The sequence below is a fragment of the Schistocerca cancellata genome, chromosome 5 (assembly GCF_023864275.1).
Source record: "Schistocerca cancellata isolate TAMUIC-IGC-003103 chromosome 5, iqSchCanc2.1, whole genome shotgun sequence".
NCBI classification, from domain to species: Eukaryota; Metazoa; Arthropoda; class Insecta; order Orthoptera; family Acrididae; genus Schistocerca; species Schistocerca cancellata.
In genome coordinates, this window is record NC_064630.1 from 701,143,260 (window position 1) to 701,163,831 (window position 20,572).

At 39.4% G+C, this 20,572-nt stretch overlaps 1 protein-coding gene across 3 annotated transcripts in view; it reads right to left on the reverse strand.

The window, feature by feature from the left end:
* The window catches only part of LOC126187331 (C-1-tetrahydrofolate synthase, cytoplasmic), a 167,606-nt gene that overhangs the window by 121,117 nt on the left and 25,917 nt on the right, over positions 1–20,572 (reverse strand). The window contains exon 1 of one of the 3 annotated variants that reach the window (XM_049928354.1): positions 12,220–12,366. The exons of 1 other annotated variant lie outside the window; for it this stretch is intronic. The gene's annotated coding sequence lies outside the window, so the exon portion shown is untranslated. Of the gene's footprint in view, positions 1–12,076; positions 12,137–12,219; positions 12,367–20,572 lie in introns of those variants that run through there. One more of the 3 variants, XM_049928353.1, reaches the window with a different exon arrangement.

Genomic DNA, 20,572 nt, shown 5'->3' on the forward strand with positions numbered 1-20,572 from the left:
GGATGGTCTATTTTGCTCTTGGCCACAGTTTGGTGGTGAGTGGTCATTCTGGTGGACAGTTGGTCGGTAATCATGTCAATACAAGAACCTGTGCAATGATGGCAGCAGAGCTGGTATATGACGTGGCTGCTTTCACAGGTGGCTCAGCTTCTGATGAGGTAGGATAAGCCTGTGACAGGAATGAAATAAGTGCTGGCTGGGTGGGTTGGTTGGGTAGATCTTGCACATGAGTCTCCCATGGAAATACGATCCCTCTGGCAAGCGATTGGGGTTGGGAGTGGCATAGGGATAGGCTAGGATATTGTGGAAGTTAGGGGGGCACCAGAACACCAATTTAAGGAAGGAGGTGTGGGAAGGATCTTGGGCTGGATGTCCTTCATTTCAGGGCATGATAACTGGTAATCCAAGCCCTGATAATCAGTAATCCAAGCCTTGATGAAGGATGTGGTTCCGTTGTTCTAGTCCAGGATGGTACTAGGTAATGAAGCGGGTGCTCCTTTGTAGCTAGTTCTTGGGGGTGATGGGAGGATTGAAGCCGTATGAGGAAATGGCACAAGAGATCTGTTTGTGGACTAGGTCTGGCAGGTAGTGTCTGTCTGTGAAGGCCTTGGTAAGATCTCCAGAACAATGAGCAAGAAAGTTCTCATCACTGCACATATGCTGTCCCTGGGTGGGCAGACTTTATGGAGGGAGTTTTTGTTGTGGAAGGGTGTGCAAGTACTGTTGGTGATCAGTGGGTTTAACATGCATAGAGATGTGGATCAAGCAATCAAAGAGGTGCATGCTGGGTTGAGGAGGACCAGCTGACACGAATGGGTGAGAAGTTGTTGAGAATGTGAAGGAATGGTGACAGAGTGCCTCGGCCCTGAATCCAGATCCTGAAGGTACCATCAATGGACCTGAACCAGATTAGGAGTTGGACGTTTTGACAGGCTAGGAAGGTCTCCTCCACATGATCCACAAACACGTTGGCAATGGAGGGTGCCATGAGAGTGCCATGGGGGTGCCTGTGGCTGTGCTATGCATTTGTTTATATACCTTCCCTTCAAAGGAGAAGTATTTGTGAGTTAGGGTGATGTTAGTAATGTGTATGTGGAATGAGTAATAAGTTTGGAGTCTATTGGGAAAGGTAGTGGAGTCTGTTGGGAAAGTTAGTGTTCAATAACAGCTAGAACATGGGCACAAGGGATGTTAGTTACAGGGATGTGGTGTCAACAGTGACAAGTAGGGATCCATGAGGTAAAGGGGGTGGGGATGGTGGAAAGCCAGTGAAGAAAGCGATTGGTTTCTTTGATGTTGGAGGCAAGATTATGGGCAATTGATTGGAGGTGTTGGTCAGTGAGAGCCAAAATTCTTTCAGTGGGGGCACAATTACCAGTGACAATTGGGTGTCCAGGATAGTTAGGTTTGTAGATTTTGGAGGAACTTGTAGAAGGTTGGTGTGAGTGGTTTTATAGGAGTGACAATGGATTCAAGGGAGAAGCTCTGGAAAGGTCTAAGGCTTTAAGCAGGAGTTGGATGTTATGTAAGACTTCTGGGATGGGAACACTCTGCCAGAGTTTATAGGTGGAGGAGTCAGATAATTGGCAAAGTCACTACTATTATCAATGACACTAGTGGAACATTTGTCCACAGGTGGGATGATTAGGTAAGGATTTGTTCTGAGGTTGTGTTTGGCTGTCCTTTCTTCTGCTGAAAGAGTAGTGTTGTTAGGAAGGGGCCTGGGGAAAGATAGTGAGGCAAAACTGGAATAAGGAATTCCTGGAAGGTCACCAGGGGATGGTTAGTAGGGAGGGGGAGGGGGAGGATCATGGTTGGATGGTGATATCAACTGGGTGAGGCAGGGTTCAATGTTGGGATTTGGCTGTGGTTAGAGGGATGCATGGCAGAGTGTATTCATTGCATGAATCAGGAAAAGGAGAGTGGGTGTTTGCCACCATGGTTAAAGGTGAGGGCTTAAGGTGAGGCCTCCAACAAAAACAACATTAGAAAAACCACAGACTTTATATCTCGTTCTTCTTGTTCTTTCTTTGGTTGGTCTAGCATTTTTGCTCACAAAGCTCTCTTAATCTGATATTATGAATATCCATTTTTATTGAATACCTTATGAAAGTGCACCTGTTGCTCTCATAAGCTGTTAGTTTTAGGCACTACATGGGCCCTACGTACTACAGTTTTAAGTAGGCTCGTAGTTTTTGAAGAATGATGGTAGTTAAACATCTGCAATCATAAATCAGTGTGGTTGGATTTACCGTACATGCAATGCCCTGAAAACCCATTCTCCTTATGTTGAACTAATACATCCAGAAACAGTAAACAGTCATGCATTTCCGTTTCCAAGGTAAATCTGGTATTTTCATGAATGGAATTTAGATGCTCAAGAAATTCTATCAATATGCCATCATCACAGAGCCACACACTGAATGTCTCATCGAGATATTTCAAGAACAGTGTCAGTTTTAAAACTGCAGGGATGAGTGCTTTTTCTACTAAATACTTCATAAATAAAATTTGTTGCCATGGTGAGAGAGGCCTACCCTTGGTGACACTGTTAATCTGTTCAATATGTTTGTTATCAAATAAAAAATAAGTGGAGGTTAGTGTGTGCTTAAATTATGCAGTTAAGTCTTCCTCAAACTTGCAGCTAATCAATGACTGAGAACAACAAAAGCTACTTTAATAAAGAAGGAGATGATATCAAAGATAACTAGCAAATCAGACTGGTCAAGTTTCAAAGTTTTTTTTTTATCAGCTTATAAGATCTGCTGAATTACAGACACGATGTTGACATTACCTACAAAACACCTCAGCAATAAGGCTAAATATTTGGCCAGCTGATACACAGATAGGTCCTTATCATTCACTGCTGGTCTAAAGTCAAAACTTTCAGTGTCTGCTCCAAGTAGGGTTTATAGCTTCCATACTCTTCTGAACCCCTTTTTCTTCTGTGCAGCTTTGTGGACCATGGAGAGGTTGTGTAATCAGGAGAGACAGTGCTGCAGCCCTTCAGTCTATTGATAACCTTCTTGGGTAAAGAGCTAGAGTTCACATGTGAAGCAGTTTCCTTTGATCAAGAGCTGTGAGGGTCCCTGTCAGTCTTACAGTACACTGTATCCTCAAGTAAATTTTACATCATATTTATGAAGACATCACTTGGCAGCAAAACAGTGCCTTTACCTCTGTCTGAAAGAAAAATCGCCACCTGGGAATGCTCTTCAAATTACAAAACACAGCTCTCTCAAAAAGGATATATTACTTTGTTAGAGACTGTCCCACGAGCCATTCCACGAATTATGGGAAAGTCACAATACTACCTGCAGTCTCAGACTACTGTGATTCATTGGTCTAGGAAGCTGTGTAAATACAATTAGTAGACAACCTGCTCAACCGAGACAAGGTTTTCCAGCTTGACAAAACATCAAAAGCACTCATTTCATTTCTATGAATCCAGTATGTTGATTTCAACCGTGAGTGTTCATTAGCAATAAAGGTATCATCAGGAGTACCTCAAGACTGCTCTTACTCTCGGCATACATAAACAGTCTGACAGACATGGTGACCAGCAATCTGCATCTGCTGGATAATGAGACTGTAGTATATTGGAAAGCATTGTCACTGAGTGACTGTAGAAGGATACAGAATGACTTAGATATAATTTCTATTTGATATGATGATTGGTAGCTTGTTCTGACTGTAGATAAATTTAAGTTAAAGCAGATGAGCAGAAGAACTGGACCTATAATGTTCAAATACAATACCAGTTAAGTGCTTCTTGTCACAGTCAGATCAGTTAAATATCTTGGTGGAATGTTGCAAAATGACATGAAATGGAAGAAGCATGTAAGGAGGGTAATAGGGAAGGCAAATGGTTGACTTTGGTTTATTGGGAGGATTTTAGGACAGTGTGGCTCATCTATAAAGTAGATCATATATACACTATGTGCTCAAAAGTATCTGGACACCTGACTGAAAATGACTTACAAGTTCATGGTGCCCTCCATCGGTAATGCTGGAATTCAATATGGTGTTGACCCACCCTTAGCCTTGATGACAGCTTCTACTCTCGCATGCATATGTTCAATCAGGTGCTTGAAGATTTCTTGGGGAATGGCAGCCCATTTTCCAAAAAGTGCTGCACAAGTCGGCATTACAAAACATCCCAGAGGTATTCTATACGACTCAGATCAGGACTCTGTGCAGGCCAGTTCATTACAGGGATGTTATTGTCATGTAACCACTCCACCATAGGCCTTGTATTATGAACAGGTGCTCGATCATTTTGAAAGACGCAATCACCATCCCCGAATTTCTGTTCAACAGTGGGAAGCAAGAAGGTGCTTACACCATCAATATAGGCCTGTGCTGTGATAGTGCCACGCAAAATAATTACATTGTTGAATCGTCCAATGTTTACGCTCCTTACACCAAGCGAGGTGTCATTTCGAATTTACCGGCACGATGTGGGGCTTATGAGCAGCCGCTTGATCATGAAATCCAAGTTTTCTCACCTCCCACCTAACTGTCATAGTACTTGCAGTGGATCGTTATGCAGTTTGGAATTCCTGGCTGATGGTCTGGATAGATGTCTGCCTATTACACATTATGACCCTCTTCAACTGCCAGTGGTCTCTGTCAGTCAACAAACGAGGTCGGCCCGTGCACTTTTGTGCTGTACGTGTCCCTTCACATTTCCACTTCACTATCACATCGGAAACAATGGACCTAGGAATGTTTAGGAGTGTGGAAATCTCATGCACAGATGTATGACACAAGTGACACCCAATCACCTGACCATGTTCAAAGTCTCAGTCTACTCAAACTGATAGCTATGGTATTTACTTCAACATGTAACTTAGCACAGACCACAATCAGCAATCTATATTTTGAAAATGGCGGGATCCATCTAATACAAATATTACAATTATGTGAGATGTACATTCTTGACTCCAAGTATTCCAATAAATTGTAGGAGGGGGATAATGAGGTATTCTTTTACTTTGTTTTTTGAATATTTAGGGATTTTCAATTATCTGCTTGATATCCACTGGCGAACTGTGCACTTCTACACCAGAATATAAAACTCCATTATGAACCCTAGAAAGAGATGACTAGTCATCAAACCTAAGATTATTTTGAACACCACACTGCTTTACTAGGCATGGTCCTGTTGGAAGTGGTATGCCACTACTTTCCTCTCACCTTTGGGGGACATACAGTTTAATGTGGATTCCGAACCATGGAGCAACTCGGCTTTTTTCACATCAATAAACACTGCCAGAGGTGAAAGAAGTGGTAAGTGACATAAAAATTCTAGGATTAACCGGAGATTGAACCAAATTCTTTGGATTTGTACCACTGAGCCACCATAAAGAAATTATTTCCACTTCTAGTACTGTGGTTAAGAATTGCTGAGTTCATCCTACATTCATTCTTGTTATTAAATGCAAATACCATTAGGAAATCTAATTATTGGCATGTAAGTGTAAGAATCTCTCTCTGCTGACACATCAAGGGTAGCAGAACAAAGGTCACTGTTCTGACAGGCCTTATACTTCTGATGTCATCGAACTGTCTGTGTTAATATTTGTTTGGTGTAACACACTCATTTTCTGACTCAACGTACATGACACAAATGTACAATCCTACATAGCCAAGTGAATAACGTATCTGTCCTTTCAGGTACTGGTGGTGTATAGCCACTGAGATCTTACACAGCGTTGTGTGTGGGTATCCTAAGCCCACTGATCCCATATTCACAGGAAGCAGCTTAACTGTGTTTTTCACAGGTCATGCCCCTGCCACTGTCAAATTCCAGCAAATGCTGGAAGATGTTTCTCCTTTTTACATGATCTTCTCACAAATAAACATCTTTCACATAACAATATTATGAAAAGAACAGTTGCTACTCACCATATAGCAGAGATGCTGAGTGGTACATGGGCACAACAAAAAAGACTGCTATGAAATCTTTCAAACAATGGAAAATTCAGGACAGGATACTGACAATAATGTGAGCGAGAGCTGGATTTGCGTGAATGTGTATGTGTATGCTATCTAATGCAGAAAAAGAGCTTTTGACCGAAAGCTTAACTTGTAAGCAGTCTTTTTGTTGCACCTGTCTGCAACGCAGCATGTCCACTATATGGTGAGTAGCAATCTATGTAATCTTTCCTTATATATAGAACACAGATGTCTTTACTCCTACCTACATTTAGGACTTGTGCTGAAATGCTACACATTTGCTTAACAAAGCACAAAGGACACTTCAGACCCATTTGACATTTGTAGCATGTCATCTTAATGATACAATTTGAATGGCCAGTAGTGTATAAGTTGGTCCCCTTTTAACTTGTTATCCAGGCAGAACCCAATGAGCACACAGTATTTTGTTTAGTGTATCACTATTAATGTTTGCTTCTTGTGCAAGAAAGTAAGTTTTTGTTTGTTTGAAATTCCAAAATACAAGTCTTTGTAGCATTAAGACTTAACATGACTATAACAAAGCCAGAAGTAATTATTAGCACAGGAGTTGATGAACATACTGTATTGACCAGAACATAAGCTGCACTTTTTATCCATATTTCACCCTCGAAAAGTTAGGGTGTTACTTATATCCACTACCTTGCACTTTTATAAACAATTGCTGTGCAACAATACAACTACCATCTGCAGCTGAAACTGGCGACAAGGCATTTTATTAGGCAATGATGCAAACTTTTATTGGTGTTTTATTGGCATTAAAATTGTGTAGGTTAACCAGTACTGCTTCCCTAGATTATAATTCTGTGTGTAGGTCTACCAGTACTGTTTCCTTAGCTTATATTCTGTTTCATCTGGGTATCGGTAAGAAAGCCTAATTTATGACAATATGAACAACCATTTAGAGCAAAAACCATTTTCAAGCCAAGGAATTTGGTGTAGTTACAATGCAAGCTTCAAACTTACAGTTGCCCATTATGTCAAAACCCCAACCAACAGAGAAGCCGGAAGAAAGTATGAACTGGTTGAATCTAATGTACAACACTGGTTTGGTTCAGAAGAAAAATAAAAGAAGGCAGTTTCAATGAGAAAATCATTCAGAGGACCTAAATGTGACAAGTATCCGGAATTTGAAGCTAAAGTTCTTACCTATATGCAAGATAAGGGGAAAGATGGCATGCCTGTCTTAAGAGAAATTACCCAACTCAAGGCCTCAGATTATGGTATGTTGATAATTTTTACTTTCGGACTGTCCAACTACAACTAAATGAAACACAATTTTTGTGCCGTACATGTTTTGCCTTTATTCTTTGCAAGGCATCTTCAATGGAAGGTTCCGTGGATGATGATCTTCGTGTTGTGTTATTGTTTCATTTTTGGCGGTGTTGTTGTTCTTATAACTGCCATTTGCGTTTCTGTTTTCCACACTTCACAGCCCTAGGAACTGAACACTTCTTTTGATGCTGCCTTTTGGTTTCTGTTATTCAACATCTGACAGTCGGCAATACAAATCAAAACATAGCATCAACAGCCAATTATGAAAGTGTCACTCATCCCCTCTTCATCAGACTGGTAATGCTGACGAAATGCCAGTATTTTTTCATATCCAGAGCAGTACAATAGTAGACATAAAAGGGAAAAAAGTATCTCATTAAGGGCAAATGAGCTGTTACAGTCAATGGGGGAAGTTATCCCCTTACATTATTCTGAAGAGAAAAACCACGGCCAAAGAAAACTTTCCTATGGGCTTAGCCATTTGCTACCAAGAAACGTGCTGAATGACGGTGCAGCTGAAGGTTGACCAGTTGTCTGCTGTTTGGAATCATATACCTAGAGCACTGCCTGCTAAGAGAGTCCTGCTAGTTTTGGATGTTATTAAGGGATGTCTAACTGCTGAAGTAAAAGATAAACTTCCTGCACAAGAGACATATTTTGTCATAATACCTGGAGGAATGACTTCATAACTAGCATAGAACAATTCTAAGAGAAATTTTATTTCAGAAATAAGTGGCAGGTGTTAAGACTTCTACTGACCCCTGGTTAAGTTCACTAAACAGTGGTTACGTGGTAATGCCCAACCTATGAACTAGTTGGTTCAAATTCTGGAAGGGAGACTGTCTGCCACGGAAAGAACACTTGAAAAGGACTGGAGAGGTCTAGGAAAAGGGGTAGATTTTGGGAAAGGCACCCAGAACTGTGAGTCTGGGGAGACTTACCGTATGGGATGAGAAGGAAAGACTGAGTCAGTCTTTCCTTCTCATCCCATAAGTCTCCCCTGATCCATGGTTCTGGGCGACTTTCCCAAAATCTACCCCTTTTCCTAGACCTCCCCAGTCCTTTGCCTTCACCCTTCTTCCTTCCCCTTCAACCCTTCTGGATGAAGGAAGCCACTTTATACCTTTATTAGTAACATGAATAAAAACACTTTCTTTGTTGTACTCTGGTTCAAGTCATATCAACATGACAGAAAGCAGTAGATAGTATTGAATAATTCCACAATGATGCCTGCCTGCTCTGACTGAGGGACAGTACAATGTGCGGTACCAGAGGCCTCGGTGCTTGGTCCCTTACTTTTCCTAATCTTTATCAGTGACCTGTCATGGTGTATGACAAAAAATCACACTTCACTCGTTTTTCAGATGACAGAACTATTATGACTGACAAAGAACCTAACTGCAGTCTAGAGACCACTGTGGCCATTATATCCAAAGAAACTCTAGCTTGGTTCACTTCAAATGGTCTGTCCGTCAATGTTAACAAGTCTAATTTCATTCAGTTTCACTCAGCTGACAAGCAACAGGAAAATGTTGAAATAAAGTTTGGTGAGAAAGAAATACTTAGAGTTGAGCCTTCGAAATTCTTAGGATTACATATTAACAAGAAACTAAGCCGATCAGTTCACATCATCGACCCATGTAAAAGACTGAATTCAGCAGCAATTGCCAAACTCAATTGCATCTGTTTGTGCACTAGAAACAATCAAGGCTGCATACCTTGTTAGAGCATCATATTATAGAGAAATCAGTCACAAGCAAATAAAACACTTATGGCACAGAAGAGGGTCATCAGAATTATGATTAGAGTGCACCATAGAAGCACTTGCAGAAATTTATTCAAACAACTGGAGGTCCTCAACATGCCATCCCAGTACATTCTTTTCACTAATGTGTTTTGTGGAGGAGGAGGAGATTAGTGTTTAACGTCCCGTCGACAACGAGGTCATTAGAGACGGAATGTGTTTTGTGAATAAAAATCGAACAACTTACGAAATAAATATTGCATATCATGATCATGATAAAAGTAAACATTGCCTTCACACATATAAAAAAAAACGCAGTATGGTACACAAAGAAGTACATTATTCAAGTGTAAAAGTATGTAATAAGTTTCCAGTTAATGTTGAATCAAATATTGGAGATATAACTAAATTCAAAAAATAACTAAAACTTTTTTCTTTTGGGTAGCTCTTTCTATTCTTTACAGGAATTTTTTGACAATTTGTAATACTTTGTGAAATGTATTTAATTTTAAGCATTCCTATGTGAATTGCTATATAGCACTGGTGTATCACTTGTTGACAGAATGCTTTTCATATGAGTCAGAATGTAAGTGCTATAATTTGCTCATGTGATCACTGTTATAACAATTATCTGATCACTGTTATAACTATTATGACACATTCTACATCACAGTGGTACACTTGTGTCAAGGACCCATGAATCCCTTGAAAACAAATAAATAAGTTAGATGGCTGGTTACCATTTTTCCTCTTCGGAGATAGTACACATCAGCAGCAAAGAGTAAGGGGAGGGATGACGACATGAGGGCAGACCGTATGCAGTAGGTAATCTCTGCAAAACTGCTTTGTCCCCTACTACATGTCCATATTAATTTTCAGTGCAAGGTCTACTCATCAAATGGGGTCGACAGAAGCGTCCGATCCCACGCTTCGGCTTTGACCCGTGACGTAAGAGTGTTGTCGTGTGTGACGTCATGACGGCGCGAAGTTTGGTTTGAGTGTGGCTGTCTCCAGTTCTGTTTTATCTTATTTTATTTACTTTTCTGATCCGTTCATTCTATCTTGTGAGATTTTTTTTTAAATTTAAAAACACTTATTACTTATTTTAATTATCTGTTTCCTGGAATTTCTGTTTTAGTTTATTATATTTATCTTTCTGATCTGTTCGTTCTATCCCGTGAGATTTTTTTTTTTTAAAAAGACAAAAAACACTAATCAGCTACTGAAGCATCTTTATCTTCTGTGGGTTGCAGGGGTTACGACCCCTGGGGAGGTGGGTGGGTATTCATGCATGGCTGTCTTCACTTACACGTTGTAGCTACGCAAGGCGTCTAAATTTGTTTATATTTAGTTTGCCCCCCACCCAAAACACCCCATTTCCCATGCTTGTCCCGTTAGTGTCATTAGGCTTCTTGTGGAAAGTGTGTGTGTTTGTTTTTGTTTCCGCCATATTTGTGACGTCATGGGTCAAAGCAGACGGGTTGGATCGGACGCTTCCGTATTTCCATCAAATGAATGCCACTATCACAATTCAATGGAAGTTCCAGTGACTCTACTGAAGGAATTAGTTCTCGAGTCCAAAGTGCTGTGCTACATCATTTGTTTTCCAATGAGTTCTGTACGGGTGACACTTGTTTTAAGAGGTATGTAACACTTCTAAAAATGTTGGTTACTATTACTTATCACTAATATTTGAACTACTTACAGATGTTTGTAGTTGTTACTATATAATTGCATTACTCTGGATTGTAGAAACCATACCAATACTGGCCACATCATACTAGTCGCCCTTACTCGTTTTCCCCTGTGATTCACCTACTGACTCCACTCAGTGCACTTCTATCCCATCATATGTCACAAAATCTCTCCAACTCGAATTAATATTAACTGAAACTTTTAACATACAATTACATTCTTTGTACAGAATTTCAACTGTTGTGTTTTGACACATCTGGGGTAATTGTGCTCTATTGTCCTTTTTTATACTTAACATGGACAGACAGTCACAGTCTAAAAATGGTAAAGTGTTTCACACACACTAAATGTAAATGCCATGTGGCTAGGGCCTCCCCTCGCGAAGACCGTTAGCCTGTTGCAAGTCTTTCAAGTTGATGCCACTTCGGCGACTTTCGTGTTGATGGGGATGAAATGATGATGAGGACAACACAACACCCAGTCCCCGAGCAGAGAAAATCTCCGACCCAGCCAGGAATCAAACGCGGGCCTTTAGGTATGACATTCCGTCACACTGAACACTCGGCTACCAGGGGCGGACTCACACAGACTGGTTATAATCCATGTAGTGGTATAATCCATGTAGTTGGCAACACACCAAATAAAACAGAAGTACCAAATGCAATTACATGTATTGCACCACAAACATGTAGTTATTTGGATGGCAGGGTTGAAGTAACTATGAAAGAACATAAGATCTTAAAACTGAAGTGATGTACCAAGTAGCATAATTAAATAACTATAATTACTACCACCATGGCGTCTAATAACAATTTTGCTTCATTGTAAATATAAGGTCAGGTACACCCACACCCAACAAATGCTCCAATCTTTGAGCAAAGATTTTTCCAGTCTTTAACAAAATTTCTGCTCCTTTAAACAGTATGACAGAGCCTACCACATTATCATTTGAATATTGTGTAGTGGCCCAAGTTATAATACGAATTAACAATACCTAAAACCTTTTAACACGATAACAAAATACTACTGATCACAAAATCTATGCGACTTACGAGCAATGTGTACGAAAACACACACGAAATTAAATATTTTAAAATAAATAGAAATAATATAATAAGTACTGATAACTTGGTATCTACGTTCCACTCCGTTCATGACTACTATAGTATTTGCAACACTTCTTCTTTGTAGCAATTATTTTCATATATCAGTGCATCGCTACGGGGTCCCTTATAAATCGTACCATATATGGATACACACTTCTAGTGCAAGTTAACGAGTATGTCCTTCGCCTCTAGTACTGGGCGTAATACCACAAATTAATGAAAACCGATCTCATCATACGGCATTTTCAGTAATCGAAATTAAAAGATCTGGAAATACCTGCAGGACGCGCTAATGTTTGTCACGCAAACCGGCAAGCTTTCCCTCGGCGTCCTGACGAATGGGAGATGTCGAACGCATAATTACTGTTATGTAATACTCATAACAACAGATGTCGTAGAGTGATTAACAAGGGTACATACCTTAATGGGGATCGTGTTACTTTTTAGCGTTACTTAGATCAATTCTTAGTGAACAACAATTCCATTCAAAATAAGCCGCTACAGCAACAGGTGGTTCTGTAATGTCAAAGTTGCTGAGTAGGCTCTACTATGATTTGAATATCCACCACATTCGAAAAATCTCTCTTATCAGGTAGGGCACGAGGGCAAATCTACATCTTGTCTGACCTTTTGATAACCCTTCAAATAACATTGAATCCTAACTCAACCAACACTCACATGCAACGAGCAGATTTTTATTTCACCAAATCCTTTGGCCCCTTGATCCGTACAAGAAGTCTTCGGCGTCTACAGTTTTGTATAAAAATTTTAGTTGTAGTATAAAAAGTCTTCTGCGTCTGTAGTTTTTGATATATATTTTGGTTGTATGCATTACGGAGAAATGTGTCTTGAAAACACCCTGATGTTTACGTTTGTTCCAAAAATTAATTTATAATTAGCCTCCCCTAAGCACTCGGCTATTATTACTTGGGAGGTAGATTTATTTATTTTTTAAGCTCTCATCCATCATTATGCATGATTTTAAAGCTACATCACATTTCTGTACTTCTGTACTTTGCGGCGTAGCTGCAGCGAATCTGCAAAGATCATCAAATACTGGATTTGTTGCGAAATGACGAAGAAATGCCGTAAGAAATAAATTTAAATGTTATTTAGATACATTAAGTGCATTTAGTACTTAAGAATAGCTTCATGCAAGACTTCAGAAATATCCAACTTAAATTTAAAAAAATTTCCAGTCATGATTCAGTATAAATATTTATTTACATTTCTGCTTCAAAATAGTCTTTTTTGTGTTAAGTACCTGCAGAAATCGACAGTTTAGCTCAATCAAAGGAGAACAAATAAGGCATATTCGAGGGGAAATCGTGGTGTCAAAAATTTTTACTCAGTGGGAGGAGTGTCTGGAAAAACACACTACAAATCCTGACCAGTTCGTTGTGACGGGAAGGGAGTTTAAAGGTAACTTTTTTTATATATTTTTCTCAAATAACTCGGAAACAGTGGCTCCTAGCGAAAAGGTTTTCCAGGACATAATTGACCTACATTAAATTTCCTACAGAAAAGTTTCCATTTATTTTTTCTCTATGACTAATAATTTATGCATATCAGGTGATGGAAAAATAGCATTTTATTAAAACCATTGTTCTAACAGTATAAAATTGATTTAATGAAGTGGGCTAAAAACTCTTGGGAGATTGAGCGTATGTCCTACTCAAAACTATTACATTCCATATGTATTTTGAACTTAAGTTCTGAGGATGGGCCGGCCGGAGTGGCCGTGCGGTTCTAGGCGCTACAGTCTGGAACCGCGTGACCGCTACGGTCGCAGGTTCGAATCCTGCCTCGGGCATGGATGTGAGTGATGTCCTTAGGTTAGTTAGGTTTAATTAGTTCTAAGTTCTAGGGGACTGATGACCACAGCAGTTGAGTCCCATAGTGCTCAGAGCCATTTTTTTGTGAGGATGGATCATGCGCTGTACTTGGGTGGATCAGTTGGTAGAGCACTTGCCAGCGACAGGCAAGATCCCCAGTTTTAGTCTTGGTGTGGTACACAGCTTTAATCTGACAGGAAGTTTCATATCAGTTCACACTCAAGTGCAGAGTCAAAATTACATTCTACTTGCAAGAACTTCATGCCACTACAAGTTCTTTGTAACGGTTTAAACACTGAGGCAGCTCATTTTGTTTTCTAAAAGACTTGCAATTGACAGTTGCGTCATCTCAAGTGTTACAGATTATTTACATGGTTAACAAATACACTCACATACACAAGCACAAAATTTAGTTCAAATGTGATACACAGGGAAATTGTCTTCAGAGTTGACAACACTGATTGACTTTTGATCATCCTGTATGGCAAGTGTAGTGTTCAGGGAAAGGTGACTTTCTCCACCCCAACTTCATTTTGCAGAGAGACTATACCTCCCCACATTTCCTGTCCAGTTGTCATATGTGAGTAGACAAATTAACTTCACTGAGCACAAGTTTATGTAGTGGAGTTATTTAAAGTGTATTGAATGACTACTTATTTTCTGTTATTAACTGAGCTTTAATGTAAAATACGAAGTCGTCAGTGGCCTATATAGTGATGGCGGGAAAGGGAGTGGATAGATGGGGCAGTTTTCTGCTGTTGATCGTTTACAACTTAGTGTAAAGGCATGTAATTGTGATTTAGTCACTTGCTTGCGAATTAATGAATGAATTAACTGCACTTCTCTCAGCACCAGCTGTGTTACTGGTAGACTGCACAAACCTTTTCCATTCAGAAACTGCTGGCACTTGGAGAGTGAGCTGCACTTGCCACACACCCACATTGTATTTTATCTTCCAAAAATGGTGTGAATATGTCTCATGGAATTGGACTAATCATATCTAAGTCTAGAAAAGTAATCTGCTGTAATGTGTTACTTGACTTAGGTTGAAATATCTGAAATTCTATAGCATCTAGATGACCAATTCCTGTTGCAAATGAAGACATTATAAGCCTCTGGCCCTCTTCACTTTTTGCGAGGGCTGAGGCTGAGTGACATATTTGATATGTCAAGTTGTGGAAAATATCCCAGACAGTGATAGTCGATACAATGAAATCGAGATTGTTGAATTCATATTGACAGCATGTCACCCCTGGAATATCTTCATCAGTGTGTTAGATAGTTGACAACTCCAGCTGTTAAGCTTTCGTATGTAATAGCAAATAAGTAATCAATAAACTTAAAATAACTCCAGTATATATACACAAGCCCAGTGAAGTTATTTTGTCGACTCATATAAGAGAACTGGACAGTAAATTCTGGAGTGGTATAGTCTGTCTGTAAACTGAAACGTGAGCAGTGGTCATGACATGGAATTTGTCTTTCTCAGGAGAACACTACTGCTCCTGCTCAGCATGACCAAGAATCAATTTCCCCTCAAGCAGTCTAGAACAGTATGCAGAGATTTATGTCAATTCTGTCCATATGCATTACTAATGTTAGCATTGTTAGTAACTCATATCTGCACTCCATGTATTGTTAAGGCATAATTTTGAGCAAAATAAACATTCTCCATGCATGTCTCTGCACTATGTCTCTAGTGATTCATAAGGCACACTGTGCGGGGCCAACGAACATTGTGAAACATCTTATAGTTGCTTCTTGTGTCGTATTGTGGTGAACAGAGTGTGGAATTATCTGCTCATTCTTTAGTTTGCAAACCTACGAAAGAGACAAGGAGCATGAGCACAATCCAGCAACCTACTTTCCCTCACACTTCTGTGCCACACATTTTATGCCTCCACCCTGCCAAACTTCCAGAACACGATTTATCCCTTTGTACAGCTCTACTGCACTTACATATGGTACATACATTTAATATTTCTTTTTAACTCACTTTATTTAAAATTAAACATTAATTTATACTTAAAACCTATATTTTTATTAATCTGCGATTTTTCCATCCCTTGTAATGCAGAAACTATTACTCCTAGAGGAAAATGAATAAAACATTTCTGTAGGAAATTAAATGTGGTTTAATTCTCTACTGTGAAACATATTCTGTAGGATCCGCGATTTTCGTGTTCTTCGAGAAAAAGGAAAAAAGTTACTTTTAAATGCACCCTCTCCCCTAGCACCCCAACGCTCATACCCCACCGATCAGAATTTTTAGTATGTAGTTACTTCTATCACAGTGTAAAAATTCCGATTTTTCCCCTGATTTTCCTTCAGTGACTTGACTAGTGCTGCCAGTCAAGATAATGATTGGAGAACATAAGGTTTTACAAGAAAAAAAGGTGTTCTGTGTATTAGTTCTTATCTGTTAGTAACATTGCACCTTAGTTTACGCACAATTTTTCTTCATGATTGTGTGTCTTGGATTACATACGTTTCATGGTTAGCACTCGCAGATTTTCATGTCAAAGCAATGTTTCTTAACAGTCAGAAATTTTGTCAGCTTTATGTGTCTAAAGCGTGGTTTCTCACTTAAACTTTTTAATGAGAAATTGGTGTCATATGACACATCTCATACCAGTGTAACTTAAGATCCAAAGCTAAACAGAATTATTACCACTAGTTCCAGGTACTAGTAGTTAATTGTTGATTCTGTATGTGGCTTAAGCACAGATCCCAGTATTTACGTTTTCTTTGATACCCTTTGTGATATTATTGGATTTCAGACATTTTGCATATGAGAAAAGGACAGCCATCGAGCTGTAGTTTGTAATGATACTAAGCATGACAACATGAGAGTAAAAAAAAACGAAATCTGTTTATAACGTTCGCCTACACCAAGATGCGCGGCCAGCGTGTAAAAGGTACTTTTAAATACTATGACTCGCTGGGCGCAGATATTTAAAATCATTGCCACAGCGCTTGATAGCAAGAAGCTGCGAAACAGAAGAAAGAACAATTTATCATTTGTTAGGAAAATTCTAGAGTCTTTATAGTGAGTTGTACTTCTGGTCGCCGATATGTTAACATGTACTTCATTACCTTTGATGTTTGGTTGTCGACTTGTTAAGACGTGTTGTGTAGCACCGCTACAAGTTTAGTGTGAAAAACCACGTTATCATCAAGAAAGAAAACGCTTTTGTAAACCTAGTGACGATAAAAAAAAATACTTACGCGCACGCCAGGACATTTAATTTTTACAAAATATCACACATACAAAAGCAGCGATTGTTGGACTGCTCCATGTATGAGAAAAACATAAAAATGTAAGTTTTGTATTCATTGTAAATTTGTTAATGTTTATAGTTTAACGCCTTTGTTCTTTAACAATATATTGATGCTTCACTGTACAGAAAATCTATGCTTATTCTTTTCTTTAAATTAACCACAAATAATGTTTATGTTTAAATGAACTTTGTTACAGGTTCGCTCTTTATCGCGGTGTCTCGATTGTATTTGGGAGACCATTAACGTGTTCAATTTCCGATCTGACAACTTTTTTTACAAAATTTCACTGTTTTGCATTCATTTCCAATTTTTTTTTTATTATTCAAATAGGTCCCTTAGGTAATTTTATTGAAGAGTCTGATTGCGTGAAAGCAATCCGGGTTAAGAGGCCATTTGAGAAACTATTTTCACGCAATCAATCCGTACGTCTCCTAAACAGAATCGAGAACCGACGCATCGTCGATCATTCATTAATTTTTCTCTCTTTCCAAGTCGTACCAAGAAACGGCCAAGGAGAACTGCCGTGAGTACGCAATCTAGTGTTAAAAGGTTGCATTCTTTATCTTGTCGGCAAACATTGCCATGAATTATCATCATCAATGTTATATTTGGTTAAATGTGAAAAGCCAAAAAACCTTTTTAACGCTAGATGTGGCGCCCGAACAGAGACTCGACGAAAAAACTAATTTGTTCTTTTTATTTTCATGCTACCATCTGGAGAAAATTGGAAGCCAAAACCAGTGATAAATAAAGGACGCATATGCAGAAAATCGCAGCAAGAATCCACAACAGCAATAAATAGCAGCGCGCAAGACAACTAATGTGAGTACGATGTTTCATTACGTTTGAAGCTTTGCGTACCGAGCATTCAGTCGGCTCGTGACATTCACTCTCTACGCTTTTTTCCTTTTCCTCAAGCAATTTAATTTCCAAATTTTTGTTTCCTTTTGCTATTAGATCCGCCTCTATCACATCATTTCGCTTACAATAGTTAGAAATAGTTAGCAAGAATTCCATTGTTGTGCATTTTAGTAAATCACAATGGCCGCCAGTTTCAGTGCTCTATAAGTGTTTTTCATTTATTTTATCTCTCTCGTTGCCATATTGGCATTTTCGTGTGTCAGAGTTTCAATTGTTTATAACGCGCAAGCAATATCTGAGAAATCAGGACGCGAAATCCATGCGCACCTGACAAGTGAAAATCAAATTAAAAAAAAAATTATCTTTTCTAACTCGTGCAGTGTAACTACTTTAAATTTACGATGGCTGATGAGCAACCAAGGCAACTTAGACCGCGCGCGGGTGTAAACAAACCTGAATCTCGTAGTGAGGGAACAACACAGGACGAAGCGACACGTGAGCTGTCGGTGCCACAGACCGCGTCGCAGTCACGTGAATGCTCGCTGTCAGATATACTAAAATTGTTTGCTGATATGAAAACCAGTTTTGAAGCAAACATGGGTAATCTTGACACTCGAATGGCACAGTTAACAAACCAAAGTGACAATATTGAAACGCAAATCAGTCAGTTGACAAACCAAAGTGACAATATTGAAACGCAAATCAGTCAGTTGACAAACCAAAGTGACAATATTGAAACGCAAATCAGTCAGTTAGCAAATCAAAGTGACAGCAGGTTCAACAGTTTAGAATCAAGGGTAGAGGACACTCAAGTGCGAATGAACAATATAAATTCTGTTATTACCGACATCCAAGCACAAATCAAAAAATCGAATGACACCATGGAGGAAAAAATTAAAGCCATTACCACTGCTTACGCAAGCGAGCTAAACGCAAGCGTACACGCAAAAATTGATAGTGTTCTTTCGATGGTGGAATCCGCCGAGACCAATATTGGTAGCAAGTTCATAGATATGCAGGCCCAAATAGATGTGTGTAAATCAACTGCGAGTGACTCTTTGAAACATTACAGTGATGTTTCAAAGAGAGTAAGCCAATTGACAGAAAGTGGCAACCACTTTGGCGAGCGAGTCGAAGACCTTGCTCAGCAAATATCCGGTGTCAATATTGACAAAAAGATCGCAGATGTCAACACCGGTATAAGCAATACACTTAATAGGGAATTTGAAGAGTGGATGCAATCCAAAGAACAGTACATTGTCAGCAAGGTACACGCTGAACTAAAGGGTACGGTTAAATCTGCTACAGCAGAAATCTTAACCGCTCCCGGTACTTCTGGTGACACTTTAACCAGTGAATTAGGTGAAATCAGACGAGCATTTAGCCACGATCTTCCGGAATGGAAACGTCAGCTAAGCAATGATATAGATCAACTGAGACGACAAGTTACGGAATTGCAAGGTGACAATCAAAGTGAGTATTCGCTACCGCCAGAACACGATAATCGTCAATATCCCGAGTGTCAGGTACAATTCTCACCAACAGTAAATAATACGCGTGGCGAAACTTCTACGTCACGTAGTCATGCCGATCAACTAACACTCGTTGAACTAATGCGAGACGAGAGTGTGCTAAAACACAGAGTTTTTCAGCCTTTTATACCTGAAAAACGAAATATACATCCAATAGTATTTCTAAAATCATTCACAGGCGCTTTTCCAGAATCATGGAACGACAGGCAGCGGATACAGTTCATCTTAGGCTATGTACACGGTGAAGGATCAATTTGGGGTACAGAAATAATAAACAAATGTCACACCTATGCAGATTTTGAAAAGCATTTTTTGAATAAATTCTGGAGTTCAGGTATACAACAAAGACTCCGAAAAGAGGTTTACAACGCCGAACCTTTCAACACCAAAGGAGGAGGTTTGAGACGTTATTTTGAAAAATATCTACGTAAAATTCAGTATTGGGACACGCCCATTTCAACCAAAGATGTAATCATGATCTTAAAGTCAAAACTTCCTGTGTCAATAAGAGAAAAACTAGTTAATGTGAGTGAAGAAGACCTAGAAGCCTTTCTTTCTGTTCTTGACAATTTGGATATGATCTATGAGGATGTGCGTGCGAGCGCGCGGAATAATTATAATAATGGACCGCCCGCTCCGCAGCAGCACATAACAAATTGCGTCAATGGAATGTCGTACCAACATAACACGGGACAACCAAACGCTCAGCCTTACGGCAATCATAACAGTTTCAACCGCCGTAATGGAAAACAATATAACAAACATCCACACCAGAATAGATACAATCCGATTTATCAAAACACACAGCAACAATACGGTAATTTACCGATAAATCACAACGTTAATTACCAGTACCAGAACAACAAGACGAATAATGGAAATCGTCACAAGGGAAAGAAATGGAACAATTATAACAGACCACAACAGTACAGTCAGCCGAGTCACTTCACTCCCTCTCAGCAAATAAATTTTTCACAGCCGAAAAATGCGACATTTTCTCACCAACCGAACCAACAGTTCAGGAACAATAGTCAGGACAAGTCGTCGGATGCTTTTCCTGACACAGCCGGTTATAATAGCCAAGGAAATTCGACTATTTTTTACACACAGGCGAACCAAGCACCAAACGCGATGTCAAATAACACGCAATCAACAGATGCACAAGTCGTATGGGATACGAACGCAAATTTTCGACCTGGTAGGTCGCAAAATACTAGTCAAATAAAAATAACTGACATTTCAGCTCCACCCCAGTCGGAAAGC